Raw genomic sequence first — 26,827 nt, forward strand, 5'->3', positions numbered from 1 at the left:
GCTATATATACATATTATATACAGTCTCACATATATATACTACATATATATAATATATATATATTATATATATATATATATATTTTTTTTTTTTTAAGGAACAAAAAGTGCCTAGACCAAGGTCTGGCACAAAGCAACAACTCAACAACTATTTATTATTATTAGTTAACTATTATTTCTCTTTTACATCCAAAATTCCTTGAAGTAAACATATATTACTTTATTATAATGTACTTCATTATAGTATACATGCCTATATATAATAATGTATTGATTAAGATGAAAGGTTCTGGGATTGGTTAAGCTTGGTTTGGAATTGAAGATACTTGCTAGGAGCCTTTCATTAAATCTGCTTTTCAAAGAACAATTATAAGTGCCAACATGTGCTAACCACTGCTCTAGTTCCTGGTGATAGAATACTAAGACAAAAGACACTGTTATGAGACTAAAAGGTCAAGCTACAATCTAGGAGAAATATTTGTAAAATATAGATGTAACAAAGGACTTTTATTTGGAATATATTTTAAAACCTCATAACAATAAGAAAAACAGCCCAATTTTTTAAATGAACAAAATATTTAAACAGATGCTTCACTAAAGAATATATACAAATGGCAAGTAATGCATTAAAAATGCTCAACACCATCAGCCATTAGGGAAATATGAATTAAAACCATGAGATGCCACCACTCCCACTAGATTAGATAAAATGAAAAACAAAAATTGTTCAAAGTGCTGGGAAGGATATGGACAATTGGAATTCTTACACAGAAAACAGGCTGACAGTTTCTTATGGAGTTAAGTTGACCTACCATATGAACTAGCAATTCCACACTTATATACAATACACAAGGGAAGTGAAAGCACATGCTTGAAACTTTTATATGTCGACATTTCTAGCGGCATATTTATAATGGACAAAAACTGGAATCAAGTCAAATGTCCATCAATAGATGAATGGATAAGCTGTAGTATATTCACACAATAAAACACTACTTATCAACAACAGGAAATAAACTGTTGATATGTGCAACAACATGACTTTCAAAGTATGTTAAGAGAAAAGAAAAGAGTATATTGTTTATGACCCAATTTATATAAGATTCTAAAAAATGCAAAGTAATGTATAAGTGACAGAAAGCAAATTGGCAGTTGTCTGGGATGGGAAATGCAGGGAGAAGAGGGAAACAGCAATTATAAGGAGCAAGAGCAGACTTTTGGGGGTGACTGTATCACTATCTTGGTTGTGGTAATGGTTTTATGGGTGTATACATTTATCAAAACTCAGTGTAAAAAATATACATGGATTATTATATGACATTTATGCTGGAATAAACCTGAAAGAGAAACATAAGCAAGACAAAAATGTAAAACAAGGTTTTCACCTTTGTAAGACTAGATTTTAATGGGAGTGGAGTTAGAAAATGTCTAAATACATACCACATGGTGTATACCATGTAGTTTTCAGAATTAAAATCAATTCCCACAGTGCTCACCGAAATACATATATTCAAGAATGTCATCACAGCATTGTTTGTAATAGCCCCAAGCTGAAAATGAGTAAATGCCCATCAACAGCAGCACAGATGAAATAAATTAGGTATATACACAGTGAACTGAAGTCGCTCAGTTGTGTCCAACTCTGAGACCCTGTGGACTGTAGCCTACCAGGCTCCTCTGTCCATGGGATTTTCCAAGCAAGAGTACTGGAGTGGGTTGCCATTTCCTTCTCCAGAGGATCTCCCTGACCCAAGGATTGAACCCAGGTCTCCCGCATGGTAGGCAGACGCTTTACCATCTGCGCCACTAGGGAAGTCCATATATATAGATATATACACAGAGAGGAACACTATACAGCACTGAGAACGAATAAATTAGTTCTACATATAAAACCATAGGAGAATATCAGAAATGAAACACTGAGGAACAAAGCTGGGCCCAAATAAGGACTTCCTCTGAGATTTCAACTGCAGTCACTGCTAATAGAGGTCAGGACAGCGGTTACTCTGAGCTCATAGTGACTCCAAGGGAACACCAGGAGGGCTTCCGGGTGCTGATGACATTGTCTTAAGATCCCTTTACTTTTTGTATATATGCTAATCTTCAATAAAAAATATTTTATTTTTTCAATTTTACTGAAGTATAGTTGATTTCTGAGTGAACTCCAGGAGATGGTGATGGACAGGGAGGCCTGGCGCGCTGCGATTCATGGGGTCGCAAAGAGTTGGACACGACTGAGTGACTGAACTGAACTGAACTGATAGTTGATTTACAATGTTAAATATATGTGTACATATATTACATATACAAATACATATGTATATATATATTATATATATATTCTTTTCAATTATGGTTCATCACAGGATATTGAATATAGTTCCCCGTGCTACTACAGTAGAACCTTGTTGATAATCCATTACATATACGATAGTTTGCACCTACTAATCCGCAAACTCCCAATCTTTCTCTCTCCCACCCACTCTGTCCCTTGGCAATCACAAGTCTGTTCTCTGTGACTACGTTTCTGTTTTGTGGATAGGTTCCTTTGTGCTTTAGTTCAGATTCCACATATAAGTGATACCACATGGTATTTGTCTTCTCTTTCTGACATACTTCATTTAGTATGATCATCTCTAGTATGACCATCTGTAGACTCAGCTACTATCCATATTACTGCAAATGACATTGTTTCATCCTTAATAAAAATATTTTAAATAAAATCAATATGAAGTCACATGATATGATAGGGATTGCCTGGCTATTTGAGGCTGGACATCAGAAACACTCTTTGAGCAGGAAGCACTAAATCTGAGGCCTCAGCAATAAGAATGAACCAGGTGGGGCCAGACCCAACAAGACTCCAGTACTGGAGTCTTCCCTGCAGGGTCACAGCTGACCCTTTGTCATCATAAAATCATAAAAATCACAAAAATCATCAGCTACCTTTGTCACATAAAATTCAGCTGGCATTTTCAAAACAAATATTCAGCTGCTTCTATTGTGAAAATTAAAGAAGGCTGAACTTCTTTTGAAAAGGAAAACAGAGAAAAACATAAACTCAGAAAGAACACCCCCTTGAAATATATTTCTGCTCACTGTTCTTTATGCCTTTTGGTCTAAGAAAATGATCTCAGAAAAAAACTTTCTTTTCTAGAAAGAGAGGAGAGCTTAAACCTTCTCTTTTCTGGAGAAGAAGGTTGGGAAATATATGTATTTTTCAAGAAGGTAATCCAAAAGGAGGTAAAAGGAAGAGAAAGGGGGGAATCTGAACTGTCAGTCCATCAACATGGGACAGGGCCAAGTTGTATAGAAGAATAAGGATGTGCAATAACCAACAATGCAAACAATGTCAGGGAAAGCAAATACACCTGAACAGATGCACACAAACCTGATGTCCCTCCGGCCACTCATATATTAATCTTTGAATAGACAGGTGAAATTATCATAAAGTATTTACCTGATAAAATTCCATGGAAAAAGATTGGAAACATTATGGTTTCAGAGAGGCTGGAATGAGCCAGAATTTCAAATCTGCCACTTTCTCAAGATGAAGCAGTAGGATAGCAAGATAAGGGCCAGATCAGAACCCAGTAGGCACCAAACCCTCACAAGTTGGTAGAGCTTATTCAGGTGAATACCCCCACAGCAGACATTTGCTATAGAAATGCTGGCACAGATACAGTTTCCCACTATATTGCTGGCACAGTAACTGAGTCTGGCAGCCAGAATTGGTGTAGGCAGTGTGGCCAGCAAATTGCAGAAGATGATGAAGATGGCCGCACTGATGACAAACTGTTCCGTGATGATGGATGGGTAGTGCAGTGGGAGATGGCCACACAGTGGTCCTAAGCCGTGACCAGAAAGGCAGAGGACTCCACAGGAAGGGACATAATCATGATGAACATCTGCAGAAAGCAGCCCACAGAGCTGACGGGCTTCATGTCGAGCCAGAAGATGAGCAGCACCTGCCGGAATTGTTATCTTCAAGAGCTGTGCATTCACTCCCACCCTAGGATATTCCTTAGATAACTTCAAGCACTCATATCCCCAAACCACAGTCCCATAATCCTAGCTGGAACAGTGTCCTAATTTCAGATACCTCCTATGTGCATCCCAACCTCCAGAGCCTGACTTATACGCTTTTCAACTATAGATCACACCCTTTTGTTTAAAATCATTTATTTCTAGTCTGTCTTCTCTTGATCTCTAGAGTTCTTACCCTAACTTAAGATGGACACATCTGCTCATCTAAATGTATCACAAGGACATCAAATCCAGTAAGTCCAATGCTTAAATTTGGACACCCTCCAACCTCTCCTTATATATAAGAAACATCTTCCAATTATTCCTACCTCAGTATATGATGTAAATATACATCCAGTTAAATTTTTAGTTTTTTTTAATGTTGACCAGTTTTAAAGGCTTTATTGAAGAATAAATATTGTTACAAAAAAAAGAACGCATGAACATCCCAAACCAAATAAAATGTTAGGTGTACAATGTTGAAGTAGAACCTATGCTGGCAGATAGGGCTGTAGTAATAATACAAACAAGTGACTGGACATCATTTCAACTAAATAATAATAGCCAAAATAACAGTAGTTACCAAAGTACTTTCCAATTGATCTCATTCAAAACATGAAGCTAATAAAACATGAAGCTATAAGGACAACACAATAGCAAATCACAGACAGGAAAATATACTCTGTGTTAGAAAGTCAAAAAAAGAAATCATCACAAGTTCAGGGCTTGGGTGTACACACTTCATGTTACTTCCATGCAAGTCAATATGCCCCTACTAACCCACTTAATTTCCCTGAGAAACATTTAGGTTGCAATTATCACTGATTTTCCTCCCATTAAGAGAGGGTTTGAATATGCAAATTACTTTCATTATAATTTCATACTAAATCAGTATATCCACACAAATCTATTTCTTACCAAAGTTCCAAAATAGAAAAGCAGATGTACAATGGCAAAATTAGGACACCAAGATGAAAAGCAAAGATCATAAGAGGATGAGGGAAAAGAATCTATGTAGTGTGTCTTTGAAAGCTTCTATTTCTTGGAAAAATAGATATTTTCAAATATTATTGGACCCATTATGGGTCCAATCAACGCTGCCCAAATTATGTGGCCAGGGAAAATGCACTGGGCCAGAAAACTTTGTAGAGAATATGATTACATTGGGCAATTTTACTTTTATCCACTCTAAGAAAAAAAAGCAAAACAAAACTGTTTTCAAGATCACATCCACTGTTCCTGCTTCTGATAATGGCATCTAGACAATCATTATGGGCTTCCCTGGTGGCTCAGAGGGTCAAGTGTTATGGGTCTTCTCTCTTCCCACTCTCTGTCCAGATGGTTTGGGAAAAAGTCACTCTACTCTGACTTCTGACTCCAGGGATGGGTTTGGACTCCCTCCCAAGGAGTCAATGAAAAACAAACATTCCTTCAAGAGACATGAATTAAACTAGGAATGGACACTGTTATCTGACCTATAAAAGTACTACTGGGATTCAAACCTGAGACCTGAAATCTAAACCTGGAGCAGTGGGAGTGGGTGTGGGGAAGGTGGTTATCTTGCCAACAAAATGCGAGACCATGCCAGAGAATGAAGCCCACAAAGAAACAAGCAGAGCTGAGAGAAGGGGAAGAAAGGACACCATGATTATACTTTTGTGCTCTTGATCCAGCTGTACTTCTGGACTTTTCAGCTATACAGATGAATAACCTCCTAGTTTTCTTGGTACCCTTTGGCTTGGATTTCTGAGTTGAGTCTCTTTCAAGCAAAAGAATCCTATTGAAGATACTCATTCTCTACTTCCCATAGCATCTGGCTGCAAATATAACTTTAGCCTGAATCAAGAAGCAGAGATCAGGAAAAGGAAAGCTTATTTTCTTTAAAAGTATTTGATAAAACTCAAACCTCGCCTTGGTGCAGAAGACCCCTCTTAATTAAACTGGGCCAAACTTACTTTTTAGGGCTTCCCAGGTGGAGGTAAGAACCTGCTTGCCAATACAGGAGATGTTTAAGAGACACAGGTTCAATCCCTGGGTAGGGAAGATCCCCTGGAGAAGGGCATGGCATCCCACTCCAGTACTCTTGGCTGGAGAATCCTCATGGACAGGGGAGCCTGACAGGCTATAGTCCATGGGGTCACAAGAAGTTGGACATGACTGAAGCAACTTAGCATTCAAACTTCTTTTTTTCTGGTAGATACAAAGCAAATGTATACTTACAATTTTAATTTGTAGTTTAATCTCTTAAATGTAAGAGGCAATTTCATTCATACAAATTGATGGAAGTACATAAAAATGTGAGGATCTCTGAATCAGCTGCCTCAGACTCTGAATTTCTGCACAAAGCATCTCATGCTCTTGCCAGTCTCCTTAAGACTACTATCACCATCACTGTGACCACCACAAACTTCTTCCTCAAACTGAATAGGTAACTTTCTTTCCTTCAAAGATTTTTTAAAAAAGGATTCAGACAGGAACTTTGAGCTTCCCACCCACCAAGTTTCACTGAATCTATCTCATCTTCATTCCTGCATCAGGAGAATAAGCGTCTTGTCCATTCCTCCATGTGCCTGTACTCTGAGTTCATCTCCAAACATCAATTTTCAGGTCTCTCAACTATGAAAGTCCGTCTCTAATTTACAGCTGAGTACATCCTATCAACATTTAAACATGCTCGTCTAATCAACTTTTATATAAAATGCTCTCCCTCAATCCAACATTCTATTTCAGTTATACCTTCTAAAACTGTCTTCACTCACTGTCTCCTTATATATTAATACCTGCTCACCATCGCAGCATCCTCAAAGGAGAAATGAAGGCAATGTGCACCCCCATGAGGATCACTATTTGGGTTAAGGGACAAGAACAGGCGAAATATTTTACACAAAGCCAATACGTAGTCAAGTCTCAACAAGTCACAACATGTACAGCTGGCCCTTGAACAACATAAGCTACTTACAGCCTGGTTTTTTTTTCAGCAACAAATACTATAGTTCTAACATTAGTTGGTTGAATCCAGGGATGCAGAACTTCGGATACAAAGGACTCATATAAAAAGGGCTGACAAAGGAATTCCCTGGTTGCCCAGTGGTTAGGACTCTGTGCTTTCACTGCCAAGAGCACGGGTTCAATCCCTGGTTGAAGAACTAAGATCCCACAAGTTAAGACAGTAAAAAAAAAAAAAAAGAAAGAAAGAAAAAAACTAACTGTAAATTATACATAGATTTTTTTACTGGATGGAGGGTCAGTGTCGAAAATCCCTGTGTCACTCAAGGGTCAACTTTATTTCGGAAAGATTTATTGAGCAACTCTGTGTGAAGGGTGTCATGTGAGAGGCTTTATTATTAATATAAACACATAAAATCTAACTTCTTCCCTGAAGCCTCTCACAGTCCAGAGTGAGATCAAGAGGACAGAAAATACGATCACATGGTATGCTGAGCCATTCTAGAGTCTGGACCAAATCAATGGCAAGGCAAGCAGAAACACAGCAGAAGGCCAAGCAGGCTGTAATCCTGAAGGATTACAGCACTTCAGGAGGCCTCATTCACATGGACCAGAGGGTAATGATGCTCCCTTAGCTTTATAACATGGAGGTCCTGAATATAAAGGAATTGGATAGTGAACCTGGAATTTCTGTCTGAAGTGAAGTGAAGTGAAAGTCACTTAGTTGTGTTCAACTCTTTGCAAGTCCATGGAATCTCCAGGCTGGAATACTGGAGTGGGTAACCATTCCCTTCTCCAGGGGATCTTCCCAACCCAGAGATTGAACCCTGGTCTCTTGCATTGTGGGCGGATTCTTTACCATCTGAGCCATCAGGGAAGCCCAAGAATACTGGAGTGGGTAGCCTAACCCTTCTCCAGCGGATCTTCCCAACTCAGGCATCAAACAGGGGTCTCCTACACTGCAGGTGGATTCTTTACCAGCTGAGCTACCAGGGAAGCCCATCTAGAAAGGGCAGATCTGAAACACTTAGGTTCAAGGATTCGAGCCACCAGTGATGTTAAAGAAGGACTCAATGCCAATGTTCCAAAGCCTACTCAGGACTACTCTTCCTCTGACAGCTCTTCCCCAATTTCTTTTCTTTATTCCTTTAGGAACACCAGAAATTGTGAAAGGGTGCTCTACAGGTTACTCTGCTCCAGATGGGAAAGCTCCAGCAGCTATGGTGCTGTCTGACATGAGAAAAATCTAGAAGGCTCTATGCTATACCAGTGAGGATGAGTTTTTAAAAACCATACTTCAAATCCAAGGCATAACAGCTATTATCTTAAGAAGACAAAGATCTGGGGCCTGTTAAGCATGAATACCCTACTGTCAATCACTGGTAAGATTTCATCAACTTTGAATAACCCTTGTTGCCCTACAATTGTTTGAAGCTGATGGACACTTTTAAAATACTTTCCCAAACATCCTAAACCACCCCAACTGATACATTCTCATCAAAGGATTCTTTCTGGGGTATTTTTTAATATCCTCTAGCTGACTAACTGCCTGCCCAATATCCATTCCTCACTTCTTATTGATCAAGTACATTTCAACGTGCAGTTGAAATTCACCAACATTGGGATTTTCCTGTGAGTTTAGTGATTAAGACTCCACATTCCTAATGCAGGGGGCATAGGTTTGATCCTGGGTTGGGGAAGATCTGGCATACTGCATGGCATGGCCAAAAAGAATAAAAATCACCAACATTTATTGTATACCCACATATTAAAATGACCAAGACTTGATCCTCTGCCCTCAGCATACCTATTACACACTCTTCTTTCTCCATGCAAAACTATTTTTAGTCTGGGGTTTCTAGCAAGACCTAGACTCAAAATCATGTTTATTATCCATGGCAATATATATAACTTTTATTTTTATTTTCTCCAACTTTCCCTACTTTTATGATATCTGTTCCCTCCCTTAAAAATGACCATGGCCTGAGCCACATTATTTGGGACACAGAGTTCCCATTAATGCCTTGGAGGATATGGCTTACCCACTGGTCCACCACTGCCCTAAAAGAATGTAATTGCATTACATGGGTAAGTGATTTACTCCTGGGGAATATATCATTCTTTCTGATGCATCACAAGGTTAATTGTAGCCTTACTCCTGTCCCAATTTTCAGCATTAGATGCATTTAACAGTTACATGCTTAATTATCTAAGACTCCATTTCAGCACTTATATCATCTCATCCATTTGGATATGACTTTGAGTGCAGCTTACTCAGACTCAGTGCCCTATTACCCAATGTACACATGCTGTCATCATCTACAACAATAGATGGTCTGACCAATATACTTACATCTGGCCAGCAAAGGACGGAGCCTTTGAGAACTTCTGAAAGATCTGTGAAAGTTTTTAGGAACAGGCTAGCAGATAACAAGTATGGACACATGAGCCCTTTAAGTCCACATGCCTAGGACTCCCAACAGCCGGTACACAGATACCCAACACTGCCATCCCAGGGGGATGTCTAATATCCAAAACTGAACTTCTGATTTCTCCCCCAGAAACATATTTCTCCCAGTTTTCCCTTGCTTAGCTGAAGACAATCCACTGTTGGAGTTGCTCAGACCAAAACCCTTGGCATTATTCCGAACTCTATCTGTCTCCTAACTTAGACCAAATCCTGAGAAAACACCACCTTCAAGATATATGCAAAATTAACATGGCTCCATTCAGAACACAGGTTTTGCTTCCATCACTGTAATTTTATTGCAGTGGTGACAATGAGACCTGTAACTTTTTTTTTTTTTTGCAAGGCAGGAGACCTGGGTTTGATCCCTGGGTCAGGAAGATCCCCTGGAGAAGGGAATAGCTACCCACTCCTGTATTCTTGTCGGGGAAATCCATGAAAAGAGGAGCCTGGAAGGTTACAGTCTATGGGGTCGCAGTCAGACCGACTGAGCGACTAACACTTTCTTTTCATTTTCATGAGTAAAAATTGGATATAACAAGGCTTTTCAATATTAAAGAAGATGAAACAATGAACAGCAATGTACTTGCTATATTTAACTTCTAGCATCCTAAAGTAAATTGCTTGAGGAAACTGGATCCCAAAGATTATGGGTAAGGAATTTTGAAGTGTGTCTGTCTCTCACCAAAGAAGCCCAACTAAAAGAATTATGGATTGACAACTGTGGACTGAGCAAATTTCTTTTTGAAAGGGCTATGGGAAGCTTGAAGTGCTGTAGTTCATGGGGTTGCAGAGTCAGAAATAATTTGGCAACTGAACAAAAATAATCTTATCTTGAAGATTATGATTTTGGAGGAACTAAGGTGATTGGCAGTGGACAGAACTAGAATATGTGAATTTCCTTAAAAACTTATTGACTTAAACAGTTTTTCCTAGCTTTTAGTTTTGTTGATATTTCTTATAGTCTCCTTTGTTTCTCTTTCATTTATTTCTGTGCTAAACCCAAGCAAACATTATCCTCAATGGTGAAAAATTGAAAGCATTTCTTCTGAAGTCAGAACAAGATAAGGGTGCCCACTCTCACCATTACTATTCAACATAGTTTTGGAAGTTTTAGCCACAGCAATCAGAGAAGAAAATGAAATAAAAGGAATCCAAATTGGAAAGGAAAAACTAAAACTCTGTTTGTAGATGACATGATCCTCTACATAGAAAACCCTACAAAAGACACCACCAGAAAACTACTAAAGCTAATTAATGAATATAGGAAAGTTGCAGGATATAAAATTAACACACAGAAATCTCTTGCATTCCTATACACTAACAATGAAATTAAGAAAACAATTCCACTCACCATCACAATGAAAATAATAAAATACTTAGGAATAAATCTACCTAAAAAAACAAAAGACCAATATATAGAAAACTATAAAACACTGATGAAAAAAATCAAAGATGGCACAAATAGATGGAGAAATATACCATGTTCATGAATTGGAAGAATCAATATAGTAAAAATAAGTATACTACCCAAAGCAATCTATAGATTCAATGCAATCCCTATCAAGCTACCAATGCTATTTTTCAGAGAACTATAACAAATAATTTCACAATTTGTGTGGAAATAGAAAAAAACTTCAAATAGCCAAAGCAATCTTGAGAAAGAATGGAACTGGAGGAGTCAACCTGCCTGACTTCAGACTATACTACAAAGCCACAGTCATCAAGACAGTATGGTACAGGCACAAAGACAGAAATATAGATCAATGGAACAAAATAGAAAGCCCAGAGCTAAATCCACACACCTATGGACACCTTATCTTTGACAAAAGAGGCAAGAATAAACAATGGAGAAAAACCAATCTCTTTAACAAGTGATGCTGGGAAAACTGGTCAATCACTTGTAAAAGAATGAAACTAGAACACTTTCTAACACCATATACAAAAATAAACTCAAAATGGGTTAAAGATATAAATGTAAGACCAGAAACTATAAAACTCCTAGAGGAAAACACAGGCAAAACATTCTCTGATATAAATTACAGCAGGATCCTCTATGACCCAGCTCCCAGAGTATAGGAAATAAAAGCAAAAATAAACAAATGGGACCTAATTAAAATTAAAAGCTTTTGCACAATGAAGGAAATTATAAGCAAGGTGAAAACACAGCCTTCAGAATGGGAGAAAGTAATAGTAAATGAAGCAACTGACAAAGAATAATCTCAAAAATATACAAGCAGCTCATGCAGCTCAATTTCAGAAAAATAAATGGACCCAGTCAAAAAATGTACCAAAGAGCTAAACAGACATTTCTCCAAAGAAGACATACAGATGGCTAACAAACACAGAAAAGATGCTCAACATCACTCATTATCAGAGGAATGCAAATTAAAACCACAATGAGGTACCATCTCATGCCAGTCAGAATGGCTGCTATCAAAAAGTCTACAAACAATAAATGCTGGAGAGGGTGTGGAGGAAAGGGAACCCTCTTACACTGTTGGTGGGAATGCAAACTAGTACAGCCACTATGGAGAACAGTATGGAGATTCCTTAAGAAACTGGAAATAGAACTGCCATATGATTGTACTGTTGGGCATATGATTGTATTGTTGGGCATACAATTGCTGGGACTGTATGCCCAGCAATCTCACTGCTAGGCATACACACCAAGGAAACCAGAATTGAAAGAGACACATGTACCCCAATGTTCACTGCAGCACTGTTAACAATAGCCAGGACATGGAAGCAACCCAGATGTCCATCAGCAGATAAATGGATAAGAAAGCTGTGGTGCATATACACAATGGAATATTACTCAGCTATTAAAAAGAATGCATTTGAATCAGTTCTAATGAGGTGGATGAAACTGGAGCATATTATACAGAGTGAAGTAAGCCAGAACGAAAAACACCAATACAGTATAATAACACATATATATGGAATTTAGAAAGATGGTAACAATGACCATATATGTGAGACAGCAAAAGAGACACAGATGTAAAGAACAGACTTTTGGACTCTGTGGGAGAAGGCGAGGGTGGGAAGATTTGAGAGAATAGCATTGAAACATGTATATCACCATATGTGAAACAGATCACTAGTCCAGGTTCGATGCATGAGACAGGGTGCACAGGGCTGGTGCACTGGGAGATGGGTGGGGAGGGAGGTAGGAGAGGGGTTCAGGATGGGGAACACATGTACACCAATGGCTGATTCATGTCAATGTATGGCAAAAACCTCTACAAACAATATTATAAAGTAATTAGCCTCCAATTAAAATTAATTTACAAAAAATATGGAAACCATTTTGCCTATATTACATGTAATTTTTAAAAAAATCTTTATACTTTGTGCAGAAAAATAAAAAAGGTAAGTGAGAACTGAGTCACTTCTCACAACTGTCACTGCCACAAGCCTAGTGAATCATCATCATCTCTTGTTTGAATCTATCACGTCCACCAGACTTCTTCCTCTGCCACTCTCAAGAGAGGCCAAAGTGACTCATCTAAACTATGTCAGCTCCTGAACTCTGCTCAGATCTCTCCAGTGACTGCTCTCCTCCCTGACTTCATCTCCTTCGGCTCCTGCCCTCATTCACTCTGTTCCAGCTACACTGGCCTCTCTGTACTTCCTCAACCAACTGGGCATCCCATCCTTTGCATGGGGCTCTCTCTGCCAGTGATGCTCTTCCACATGAAACAGGGTACTTCACTTTTCACCTTCAAGTGCCATCTTCTCACTGTGGCCTATCTCGGCCCTCCATTTAGTACCGCATCCCTTTCTGCCATCATCTCAGCACTTCTGATCCCTCTTAATGACCACTCTATTTTTTCAAAGCACAAATCCCCTTCTTACACTCTATGCATTTACTTCTGATGTTTCTGTCTGCTGTCTGCTTCTTCCCACACAGGAGGAATTTTCATCTCTCTTCATTGATGTGTCCCCATCTGCTTAAGGGCCACCCCAAATAAACACAGAGGTGCACAATGAATGCCTACTAAATGGATGAATAACTAGCTGGGGACAGTAACTGTAATATATTTCCTATTTTTCCTCTAATCTGTCAAAGGACAAAGCAGAAGCAAGCAAACACCACCCTAATAGGGAGACCAATTAGCCTCTTCATTTTAATCCTAGCTGTTGAGTGATTAACTTAGACCGAAGATTTTTCTGTTTCCTGGTGACACCTACAGCCATTGAATACCCTGTAGAAAATTCCCTTCAATGTGCTTTGTGTTTAAAATAAAATTGAAGTCTGGGGGAAGAAAGGGAGGGGGACCACTTTCTGAAGTCTTCTCTCACTCCTCTGCTGCTGTTGTTGCTGTTAAGTCGCTTCAGTCGTGTCTGACTCTGTGCGACCCCACAGACAGCAGCCCACCAGGCTCCACCGTCCTTGGGATTCTTCAGGCAAGAACACTGGAGTGGGTTGCCATTTCCTTCTCCAATGCATGAAAGTGAAAGGGTAAAGTGAAATTGCTCAGTTGTGTCCAACTCTTAGCAACCCCATGGACTGCAGCCCACCAGGCTCCTCCATCCACGGGATTTTCCAGGCAAGAGTACTGGAGTGGGTTGCCATTGCCTTCTCCACTCACTCCTCTAGCTCAAGCAAATAAAAACTATGGGGATAGCTCTGGACTTTCCTATCTCATTTGTTTTTCATTACTTGTTTTATTATTACTTTTTAGTAAGGCACTGGGATATCATTATTCTCTGTCACCCTAGGGGATTCCAATATTGATTTTGAGATTTTTCTAGCCATTCTATAGAATACATATTATTTATAAGTTTCTACTTTACTTCTGTGGGCATATTTACATTCTGAATGTTTTAGATTTTCCAGATGATAATGTATTATGAAATATGATAACATCCTTTTGATATTCCCATTGGTGTTCAGTTGCTAAGTTGTGTCCAAATCCTTAGCAAAGAAATCATATAGTCTTGAGATGGTTAGATGGCATCACTGACTTAATGGACGTGAGCTTGAGCAAACTTCAGGAGACAGTGAAGGACAGGGAAGCCTGGTGTGCTGCTTTCTATGGGGCACAATAAAGAACAGAAACTGCATGGAACTAACAGAAACAGAAGATATTTTAAAAAGGTGGCAAGAATACACAAAAGAACCATACAAAAATTATCTTAATGACCCAGACAACCATGATGGTGTGATCACTCACCTAGAGCCAGACATCCTGGAGTGTGAAGTCAAGTAGGCCTTAGGAAGCATCACTATGAACAAAGCCAGTGGTTGTGATGGAATTCCAGATGAGCTATTTCAAATTCTAAAAGATGATGCTGTTACAGTGCTGCACTCAACATGTCAGCAAATTTGGAAAATTCAGCATGGCCACAGGACTGGAAAAAGTCAGTTTTCATTCCAATCTCAAAGAAAGGCAAAGCCAAAGAATGTTCAAACTACTGCACAATTTCATTCATTCCACACACTAGCAAACTAATGCTCAAAAGTCTCTAAGCTAGACTTCAACAGTACATGAACCGAGAACTTCCAGATGTTCAAGCTGGATTTAGAAAAGGCAGAGAAACCAGAGATCAAATTGGCAACATCCGCTGGATCACAGAAAAAGCAAGAGAATTCCAGAAAATCATCTATTTCTGCTTCATTGACTACACTAAACCCTTTGCCTCTGTGGATCAAAACAAACTGTGGAAAATTCTTAAAGAGATGGGAATACCAGACCACCTGTCCTGCCTCCTGAGAAACCTCTATGCAGGTAAAGAAGCAATTTAGAACGAGACATGGAACAAATGACTGGTTCAAAATGGGGAAAGGAGTGTGTCAAGGCTGTATATTGTCACCCTGCTTATTTAACTTATATGCAGAGTACATCATGTGAAATGCTAGGCTGGATGAAGCACAAGCTGGAATCAAGCTTGCTAGGCGAAATATCAATAACCTCAGATATGCAGGTGACACCAACCTTATGGCAGAAAGTGAAGAGAACTAAAGAGCCTCTTGATGAAAGTGAAAGAAGAGTGAAAAAGCTGGCTTAAAACTCAACATTCAAAAATGAAGATCATGGCTTCTGGTCCCATCACGTCATGGGAAATAGATGGGGAAACAGTGGAAACAGTGTCAAACTTTATTTTCTTGGGCTCCAAAGTCACTGCAGATGGTGACTGCAACCATGAAATTAAAAGACGCTTGCTTCTTGGAAGAAAAGCTGTGACCAACCTAGACAGCATATTCAAAAGCAGACATTACTTTGCCAACAAAGGTCCATCTAGTCAAAGCTATGATTTTTCCAGTGGTCATGTATGGATGTGAGAGTTGGACTATAAAGAAAGCTGAGTGCAGAAGAACTGATGCTTTTGAACTGTGGTGTTGGAGAAGACTCTTGAGAGTCCTTTGGACAGCAAGGAGATCAAACCAGTCCATCCTAAAGGAGTTCAGTCCTGGGTGTTCATTGGAAGGACTGATGTTGAAGCTGAAATTCCAATATTTTGGCCACCTGATGCAAAGAGCTGACTCACTGAAAAAGACCCTGATGCTGGGAAAGATTGAGAGCAGGAGGAGAAGGGGACAACAGAGGATGAGATGGTTGGATGGCATCACTGACTTGATGGACATGAGTTTGAGCAAACTCCGGGATTTGGTGATGGACAGGGAAGCCTGGTGTGCTGCGGTCCATGGGGTCACAAAGAGTCGGACATGACTGACCGACTGAACTGAACTGATTGTTGGAAAGCTGACTCTTAGCTTACAGTTTGCTTCATTACTTTTCAGTATATATAGAATGTTTACTTTATATCCATATCCAATATTACAATCTGTCTCTAACTAGAAACAGAATTAATCTTTCCTTCCATGTGTCTTTCTTTTATCAAAAGTAGAAAATTATTACTAGCATACAATTTTTTTTTAAAGTAAATGACTTAGATTACATTATTGCTAGGTTCCATTTCAGAATTTTAAATCATGGCATTACTCTTCTTCATTTGGACTCATTTTTTAGCCTTGGTAACATCCATTCACCCACAAACTCTATTAAAAATGAAGACCTTAAGTATGGCTGCATAAAGCGAGGTGCTAGGAGACTCAAAGATGAAGAAACCAAGTATCTTCCTTAGGAATTATCAGTGTAGTACAAGAAGGGAGTCAAAGAAGAAAATAGCTTCAAAAATACTGTGATGAATGCCTTGAGAGGTCTCCCAGTGAAGGAGTCCTCGAGCCTAGAAAAGAAGATAAAGACCTCAAAGGCCTCAGGCCTGCACAAAGATAACGGCCACAAGGGCCCTTGCTGAACCACCTGACTTCAGGGATGACAAAGCTGAACTTTAAATCCCACCCTGATACTCCGGGCAGACTGCATCAGCCCGGGACCCCCTGCCCCTGTTCATCCACAAACGGCCATCTCAGCTAAAGACTACCCAGACGCGCCGCCTGACTAAGTCTTCTCCTATTGCTTCCACAAAACCTCCCCTTAAATATGAAGCCTCCCTGACCCCGCGTGATCTGCCTGGTCCTTAGACCGGCTGTTGCCCCTCCTTGCCTGAATAAAGGCAGCCTCCATTGAGGTCGTCTCCCTTTCTTCACTGCCTCGTCTGGAACTCTACCTACACCAGAACCTTGTGGAAGAAAGTGGAGGACGTGGACAGCTCCACACTCCCAGGTGGATTCCCAGGTGGTTCCGTGGTAAAGAATCCTCTGCCAATGCAGGAGACGCCCTGAGACTTGGGTTTGCTCCCTGGGTAGGGAAGATCCACTGGGAAAGGAAATGGCAACGTACTCAAGGATTCTTGCTTGGAAAATCCTAGACACAGAGGAGCCTGGAGGGTGCCAGCCTGTGTGGCCACAAGGACTCAGCTACAACTGAGCATGCACACACAGGTAGCTGGTAGGAAATTTTCAGTGAGAAGGTGATCAGCAGATGAGAAGATGTTCATTTTGGAGTGGCAATGATGGCAAAGCAGAGACAGGAAGCTGGTACAAGGTCTAACTGAGAGATACTACAGGGAGATGCAGTGGGCCAGGGAAGGGCTATTCAAGAAAGTTAAGCTGATGAGACTCAGGGACTCCTTAGCTGTGAGAAGGGAGAGTGCACTCTTGCCTGGAGCGTAAGACAGGACCCAGCTTGGAGCTTGTTTTTAGTTACTGAGTCGTGTCCAACACAGTATAGTCCACCAGGCTCCTCTGTCCTGGGATTTTCCAGGCAAGAATACTGGAGTGGGTTGACATTTCGTACCCCAGGAGATCTTCCCAATACAAGGATGGAGCCCCAGTCTCCTGCACTGGTAGGTGGATTCTTTACCACTGAGCCACTGTTGCAGAGAAGAAGCCAATTCTGGCTCCATGTTGGAAGCGTTTCTTTGACTTGCTTTTGTTATAACCATCTAGAATGGCCTGCCTCAGAGAATCCTGTCCCTCTGCCTGATGGTTAAACTAAAGTGCCTTTGTTCAGAACCTGTCCACCTATAGATGGTAGGAAGCAAGAAATTAACACATCCACTGCCTGAGACTTGACATTCTAGGAGATATTTGCAAGATGAATGACCTTTCTACTTTGCTTCCTTATGTCCCCCCAATGTCTGATCTACAAAAGAACCTGGCATTCAGATGGTTAATCAGAGGCACTAGCCTGCCATCTTCTCTGTCATCTGGCTCTGCAGTTGGTCCCTTCATTGCTCAGCCCTTGTCTCTTGGATTCATTGGCCCATCAGGCAGCAAGCAGAGGGAGCTTGGACTTAGTAACACCACCAGGGAAGCCCAACTTGGAGGTAGCTAATAACTTAAAAACTTTCATAACAGGCAAAACAAACCACTGTTTAACTCAAGTTATGAATAACTGCTATTTCAATATTATTGGAAAAGTCCTTTTTTGTTTTCATGTCTCAAAAAGCTAGAGGAGAATGAACAATGTACTGAACACTACACTTTCCTTTCCAGAGGAGGAAAGCTCTACATTCCATTTCTGTAAGACTTTCTTCTTTAACCCCCTCCTCAATCAGTGTTTATGTTTTTCGAACGTAAATTATACCCACATAGCAACCGATCCTACTTTAGAGGAAGATGCTTTCTTTGAAACATATGAAGTATAAGTTTTCTCCACTTCACTTGCAGGAAGCTCTCTTCCTAGGTCAGTAACTGCAGTGGAGCTAAATTGGGCAAGGAGGCAACTCACTTAAGAAAGATTAGCTGGGAAATCCATTCGCATGACACAAAGGACCATCCTTAGATGCAAAAGGATAGAGTTCCACCTAGAAAATAGCTAAGGAATTTCTTAAATAGAATGCCAACCTTGAATGTGAATTGAGAACTGATGCTAACAAGGACGAAATCGTAGATCTCCTATTTGCTACTGTAGGTGTGAACACCTGAGCTTGCCCCCACCCTCCCCCATCTGTAATTGATTCAAAGAGTGAAGGAACCAATAATGTTGGGGAAAGCCATCTCAGTGCAGTTGGATGGGGGTACAACAGAAGCTTGGGGATATCAACTGTGCTCTACAGGAAAGACAAAGGGACTCTTCTCTGCCCATTCATCCTCATCATCAAGGACACAAATGGCAACTTCCTTGAAGACTGAAAGAATTCCAGAGCTGACATCTGTTTTAAACTGTAAATTAAATTTGTTTGTTCATACACACAACCAAATATTGATTCCTGGTTTTGATCATTCCCTTAATCATCATACTGAAGACAGCAAGGCAATGAGTGGCATTTCTTGCCCTTTTCCTAAGGAAACCTGCATGAACCGAAATGCAGAGTCACTGCAGAGTCAAATGCATTTCAGAGTCAAAGTGGGGTGATTAATCCAGTGACTCTTGAATTACTGAAGGTTCAAGGAGGCCAAACAAAACTTTTAATCTACTGAGTTGCTTGCTGTATGCAACAGTCTATGTGGACACTGGACCCAGATGAGGAAGGGTTTGACTCCTCTGCATGACTGTTTGCCTTGAGTAACCTACTTTATAGAGCTTTCAGGATGATTAAGATTCACAGGTAAAATCCTGGGATGAGGGTTTAACATATCTTCTTCAACATGTTAAGTACAACCACAGGAGTGCAAGCTGCTTTTCTTATAATCTACATTGCTACTGCATGAGCAGCAAGTTGTGTGTGTGTGTGTATGTGTGCATAACTCAGTGTGGCCTTTCTAAAACAGTTACCTGAGCAGGTGCAATCCTGACACTGGAGAGGACGACAGCACCAGGAGTCTCAGTGACTATACATCTAAATATTCAAATATGATGTCGTTGTTGTTCAGTCACCCAGTCATGTGTGACTCTCTGCGACCCCATGAACTGCAGCACACTAGGCCTTAAATACGATAAACCAAGCTAAAAATTGTTAAGTAGGTTCTATAAGCCTAGTCAGACAAATATGCCTTCAAAATAATATAGAAACTCAGGCTTCAACTCAGAAGCCTGGGATCCCAGAACGCGGCTAAGTAATGGGTCCCAATCTCTTGTCCCATCGCCTTGATCCTTCTGCCCCAGGCTTCAGGTTCTGTATGTGGACTATGAGCTGCATCTCACTAATAAACAATCCTTCCTTGGCCTGTCTTGGGCCCCAGAGCCTCCTAAGAGGGGAAGTCTGAGGTCCCAGGAATGCAAAGCAGGGTCCAGTGGGGGCCAAGGTGGGCTCTGAGTGCAGGGGGCTTGGCTGCACAGGTGCCAAGAGGTGGGAGAACACAGCAGGTAAACTCTTTACTATACAGTATCCAGGGGATCCCTTGGTAATTTAAGATCTCCTGTTTTTAGTGCAATTAAAGAATAATTACCTTTTTGTTTTTGCATCCTATTTGCAAGTGTCCTCTCCTCAGGAAAAAGGTTATAAAAAGCTATAAAGGCAACATGAACCTGGGCATTAAATTACCTGGACAACCACAGCCATGTCCTATGTATGATGAGAACTTCAAGAAGAATATAGATTGATTTATGGGTGATTTTTTAGTATTAGATACCAAAAGTTGCTTCCCTGGTGGTTCAGAGGGTAAAGCATCTGCCTACAATTTGGGAGGCCTAGGTTCAATCTCTGGGTCAGGAAGATCCCCTGGAGAAGGAAATGGCACCCTACTCTGGTACTCTTGCCTGGAAAATCCTACTAGGCTCCAGTCCATGGGATAGCAAAGAGTTGGACACATCACTGAGCAACTTCACTTTCACTTTCACCAAAAGTTAGGGGGCTCCCTGGTGGCTCAGCAGTAAAGAATTTGCCTGCAACACAGGAGAAACAGGAGATGCAGGTTCGATCCCTGGGTCAGGAAGATCCCCTGGAGGCGGGCATGGCAACCCACTCCAGTATTCTTGCTTGGAGAATCCCATGGACCAAGGAGCCTGGCAGGCAACAGTCCACAGGGTCGCAAAGAGTTGGACACAACTGAAGTGACTTAGCACACATGCACGCACCAGAAGTTATTTGACCTCAGAACCCATCATTCATAGTGGACTAAACTCAAACATATAAACAAATAAACAAATAGATAAGAACTGACTCATTTGAAAAGACCCTGATTCTGGGAAAGATTGAAGGTGGGAGGAGGAGGGGATGACAGAGGATGGTCGAATGGCATCACTGACTCAATGGACATGAGTTTGAGCAAGCTCCGGGAGTTGGTGATGGACAGGGAGGTCTGGTATGCTGCAGTCCATGGGATTGCAAAGAGTCGGACACGACTGAGTGACTGAACTGACTGACTGAAACTCAAACATGACTAAAAGACTTGCTCAGAGTTAAGATAATTCAAGATAAAAAGAAGCCTAGACTTGTGCTAGTGTTCCATCTATTTCCAAACTATACCTCTTGTTTCTGCTAAACTGTTTTCTTTGGAGCATCATTTCACTGGCTCTGGTTTCACTTGAGAATAGTATCTTCCCTTCAAAATACCTGTGCAGGGATTTCCCTGGTGGTCCAGTGGCTAAGCCTCAGCTCCCAGTGCAGGGAGCCTAGGTTCGATCCCTGGTCAGGGAATTAGACCCCACATTCTGCAACTAAGAGTTCCCAGGCCACAACTAAAGATCCCGCCTGCCGCAACTGAGACCATGAGCAGCCAAATAAATAAATATTTTACAAAAACAAAAACCAACCCATATATGAAGATCAAATCTGAAAAGCCAGCTTCTTCAGGACATGTCCTGCTGACTCCAGGAGAAAACTGCATCTCTTATGTGTGGCACCACATGCACACAGTACCATAAACCTTGGGCTCCTTGTGAATCTCCATCTCAGCAGCTGTACCCTCTGCAGGGGAGGTGTGGAGGCCTGCAATTCAACCCTGTTGGCCTCCAAGTCCTGGGCTAATGGGCATTTTTATTCTTTCTGTTTGGTTTGTTATGGGTCATTGATCTCCTATCCCACCTTTTTTTGGTTCTCTCAGCAGAGAGAGGACCATGAGACTGCCAATCAAGGTGCCTTCCCCTCTGTGATGCCAAGTGAATTGCGGCCTGAGGACTGGGGCCAAGCCCTAAGCACAAAAAAACAGTGGACTGGGGCCCAGCCCAGGTAAACCCCTCATGCATGGGCCTGTTTCTCTAATCCATGATATTTAGACTCTAAAGCTGGCTAGCTTCTGATTTGCTTGCAAGCCTGTTTCTTGGGAGGTGATGGTGGTTGTATTGAGGGTACACTCCCATTCCTGGCAATTCTTTTAGTTATCTGAGAGCCTTCTAGTAAATTCTTTCTTTACTAGTGTTTCTTTCATTTGCATGCGAACTAAGAGTCATCGCCAATACACTTGGCAAAGCCCCTGACATAAGAGTTAATCTTGAGTGCACATACTGAGTTATTATAACCTAAATATGTATCGTCACCATATTTGAAAAACAGTGAATTTTCTTACTCATAAAACAACATTCAGTTCAGTTCAATCACTCAGTCGTGTCTGACTCTTTGCAACCCCATGAATTGCAGCACGACAGGCCTCCCTGTCCATCAGCAACTCCTGGAGTTCACCCAAACTCATGTCCGTCAAGTCAGTGACACCATCCAGCCATCTCATCCTCTGTCGTCCCCTTCTCCTCTTGCCCCCAATCCCTCCCAGCATCAGAGTCTTTTCCAATGAGTCAACTCTTCACATGAGGTGGCCAGAGTATTGGAGTTTCAGCTTTAGCATCAGTCCTTCAAAAGAACACCCAGGATTGATCTCTTTTAGAATGGACTGGTTGGATGTCCTTGCAGTACAAGGGACTCTCAGGAGTCTTCTCCCAACACCACAGTTCAAAAGCATCAGTTCTTCAGTGCTTAGCTTTCTTCACAGTCCAACTCTCACATCCATACATGACCACAGGGACCTTTGTTGGCAAAGTAATGTCTCTGCTTTTGAATATGCTATCTAGGTTGGTCATAACTTTCCTTCCAAGGAGTAAGCGTCTTTTAATTTCATGGCTGCAGTCACCATCTGCAGTGATTTTGGAGCCCAAAAAAATAAAGTTAGCCACTGTTTCCACTGTTTCCCTATCTATTTCCCATGAAGTAATGGGACCAGATGCCATGATCTTAGTTTTCTGAATGTTGAGCTTTAAGCCAACTTTTTCACTCTCCTCTTTCACTTTCATCAAGAGGCTTTTTAGCTCCTCTTCACTTTCTGCCATAAGGGTGGTGTCATCTGCATATCTGAGGTTATTGATATTTCTCCTGGCAATCTTGATTCCATCTTGTGTTTCTTCCAGCCCAGCATTTCTCATGATGTACTCTGCATAGAAGTTAAATAAGCAGGGTGACAATATACAGCCTTGACGTACTCCTTTCCCGAATTTGGAACCAGTCTGTTGTTCCATGTCCAGTTCTAACTGTTGCTTCCTGACCTGCATATAGGTTTCTCAAGAGGCAGGTCAGGTGGTCTGGTATTCCCATGTCTCTCAAAATTGTCCACAGTTTATTGTGATCCACACAGTCAAAGGCTTTGGCATAGCCAATAAAGCAGAAATAGATGTTTTTCTGGAACTCTCTTCCTTTTTCCATGATCCAGTGGATGTTGGTGATGTCTGGTTCCTCTGCCTTTTCTAAAACCAGCTTGAACACCTGCAAGTTCATGGATCACATATTGCCAAAGCCTGGCTTGGAGAATTTTGAGCATTACTTTACTAGCGTGTGAGATGAGTACAATTATGCAGTGTTGAGCATTCTTTGGTATTGCCTTTCTTTGGGATTGGAATGAAAACTGACTTTTTCCAGTCCTGTGGCCACTGCTGTGTTTTCCAAATTTGCTGGCATATTGAGTGCAGCACTTTCACAGCATCATCTTCCAGCATTTGAAACAGCTCAACTGGAATTCCATCACCTCCACTAGCTTTGTTTGTAGTGATGCTTTCTAAGGCCCACTTGACTTCACATTCCAGGATGTCTGGCTCTACGTGAGTGATCACACCATCATGATTATCTTGGTCACAAAGATTTTTTTTTTACAGTTCTTCTATTTTGAAAAATTCAGGGAGGTATGAAAAATATAAGGCATACATATTTTTACTGTCCAAACACTGCCTAATTTTGTTTTTGTCCCAGTTTTCATACATCTATATGTGATATTCCTGAAATACATATCATTGTAATGCAGCAGTACATTTGGTTATTTCTAGTTAAAACTGTTGTGAAAGCTGTTCCTTGTCATTACATAATCTTTGAAATGACTCCTTTTAATACATGTCATAGTCTATCATTTGGGGGACTTTATTTTATTTGGTTTTCAGATGACTAAATTTATTCTTTTAAAACCTTACTAGATTTTGTTCCTCTTGTTTTTCTGAGGTTTATTTATTTATTTATTTATTTATTCTGGCATGGTGGGAAAAATTAAAAGAGCTTTACTTTTAATGCAGTGATGAGACAGTTGATGACCACTTTCTGGCTTTTATTTTCTTAACATGGTTTAAAATATTAATACTTTGCAAAGTAGGTTACCCTATGCTGTCTCCCACATTTGAGGACACTTTTTGTTAATCAGTGAAATCCTGCCACTTGGAGGCTGCTCTTTCTTTCTTCTACGTAGAGGGAAACTTCAAAATAGCTTTAATCCACCTCTAATTTTTATATAATTTTTATATAGTTTTCATTTTTTTATTATTTCAGAATATTATAACAATCCTCAAGTAAGTTTTTGTCTGCATCTACTTCTTTAGCAGACACTAACTAATGTATAATTTTTCCACCAATAGTAACGCAAATGTCCTTCTCTCTGCGTCCTTGCCATTACTGAATATTTTTTTATCTATATATACATATATACATTTTGCTGGTTTAATCCATGAAACATAGCATATAACTTTTATTTCAATTTCCATTTCTGTGATTAATAGTAAGAATATTAAATATGTATGGTAGCCTTTTTCTTCCTTTTGAATTATTCAGGTATGTGGACAATTTTGTTGGCATGTTATTTTCTGCTTACTGATATCTAAGAGCTCCTCAGTGTGATTATTACATTAACTGTTCTGTTATGCTTGGTGTCCATGTTTTTCTTCATAATTACTTTTTGCTTTACACTGTATTTTTTTGCATGCAAATGTTTAAAATATATTCAAATCTATATTTTGCTTTGTGATTCTTTCCATTAATTTTATATTAAAAAGTCATTTCCCTAAAATTATTAAATATTTTCTTCTGACTTTCTCATCTGGCCAATGAACTTTCCAATTTGGAATTTAGTCTAATGAGTCATGTAAACAGAGGTTCTTAGTTGAATGTTTTCTGTATACTAAGCCAATTTGCTTGATTCTTTGGTCAAATATTCCTGTTTCAAAATGCTTTCTCCATCGCAGTTCTGTTTCCAAAAACTACCTGAGTCTCTTTGCAATTTATTCTATTCCATTGAGCTAACTATTGATTTTTACACCAGTACTACTCTGCTATAATGCTTGTAGTTCAATGACTGTATTTATTTTTGTTTCTGGAAGGGTAACCCACCCCAACCTCCATATAAATTCCTCTGCAAATTTTTCTTGACTATTGTCATACAGTTATTCTTCCAAGTGAATATTAGAATCATTTTGACAAGTTTTTCCAAATCTCAGTACAATAAAACTATATAATTATTCATGGAAATATAACCATATCAAATATCTATCTTTCTAAGACTAAGGCAATTTTCATTTGTTTCTGATTTTATGTGTCTAAGTAAAATTTTATAGCTTTCCTACATAAGTCCTTAGATACTTTTTTCCTCCAAGTATTGGTATTTTATATACATTTCCAATTTTCTTAGATAATATATATTTGAATGGATTCATAAACAGAATCATTTTCTATTGTATTTTTCTTTGTTGGTAAATATTAGCATTTGAGGTAATCCTTGATTTCTGAACATGTATATTATAAACCAACCACTTTACTGAACCCTCTTATTGGTTTCTTAGGTTTCAGTTGAGTCAACTGTGTATCCATCACTTTTAAACAAAATTAAGATACAGTCTGACTTTTTTCTTGCTTAGATAAAAAGTAATACTTAAGCATATGCATTAAATGATACTTTCATTTATTTTTAAAAAATACCTTTTTGCAACTACTAAAATAACATAAAATTGAGGCCAAACTAGAAATGCAAAATATAACCTGTGTTCCCATATTGGACCACTTCCATTTCCCTCAGGTACTCAGTCTCGCTATTCAAAACTATGAAAATGTCCTCTAAATGAAAGATGTTAAGTCACTTCTCACTTGGATTAAACAGGACAGACAAAACAATCCAGCTGGTGATTAAGAATTTTGACAACTGTGGAAGACAAAGAAATACACCAGGAACCTATCCTCACGTAGACAGCAATTTGTCTCTTATTTTAACCCTAGAGACAATAGGTAGGATACTTTTTAAAGGAGAACAGGGTCCAAACCTAGATATCTTCAGAAAGCAATTGCATGCACTTCTGTATATGAGCAGATTCTGTTTTCCTCAGATAAACCTAAGTTCCTATTTTGAAAGATCAGGATAATAGTATTTAATTATTAATTCATCAAGTATTTGTCATGCATCTAATCTGGCTTCTGTATTATTGGGAAAGACTGGAGAGCCATCTGTAGTAATAAGTAAGAGTAAGGAGGGAAGAGAACTTGAAAAGGGAAAGTGTTAGTCACTCAGTCGTGTCCAACTCTTTGGACCCCATGGACTGTAGCCTGTCAGACTCCTCTATCCATGGGATTTCCCAGGCAAAAATACTGGTGTGGGTTGCCATTTCCTCCTCCAGGGGGTCTTCCAAACTGTGGAATCGAACCCAGGTCTCCTGCATTCCAGGAAGATTCTTTACCAGCTGAGCCAGCAGGGAAGACCCTAGGAAGGGAACCTAGCACATAACAAAAGCTCAATAAATAATATTATCATTACCTTTTAGGATTATTTATTGTTAATCTCTAGAAGGCTAAGTCTAGTTCACCACTATCTTCCTAGGGCCAAGCATAAGTGAGTGAAGTCGCTCAGTCATGGTCCGACTCTTTGCGACC

This window comes from Capra hircus, chromosome 13 (genome assembly GCF_001704415.2).
Source record: "Capra hircus breed San Clemente chromosome 13, ASM170441v1, whole genome shotgun sequence".
Taxonomy (NCBI): Eukaryota; Metazoa; Chordata; class Mammalia; order Artiodactyla; family Bovidae; genus Capra; species Capra hircus.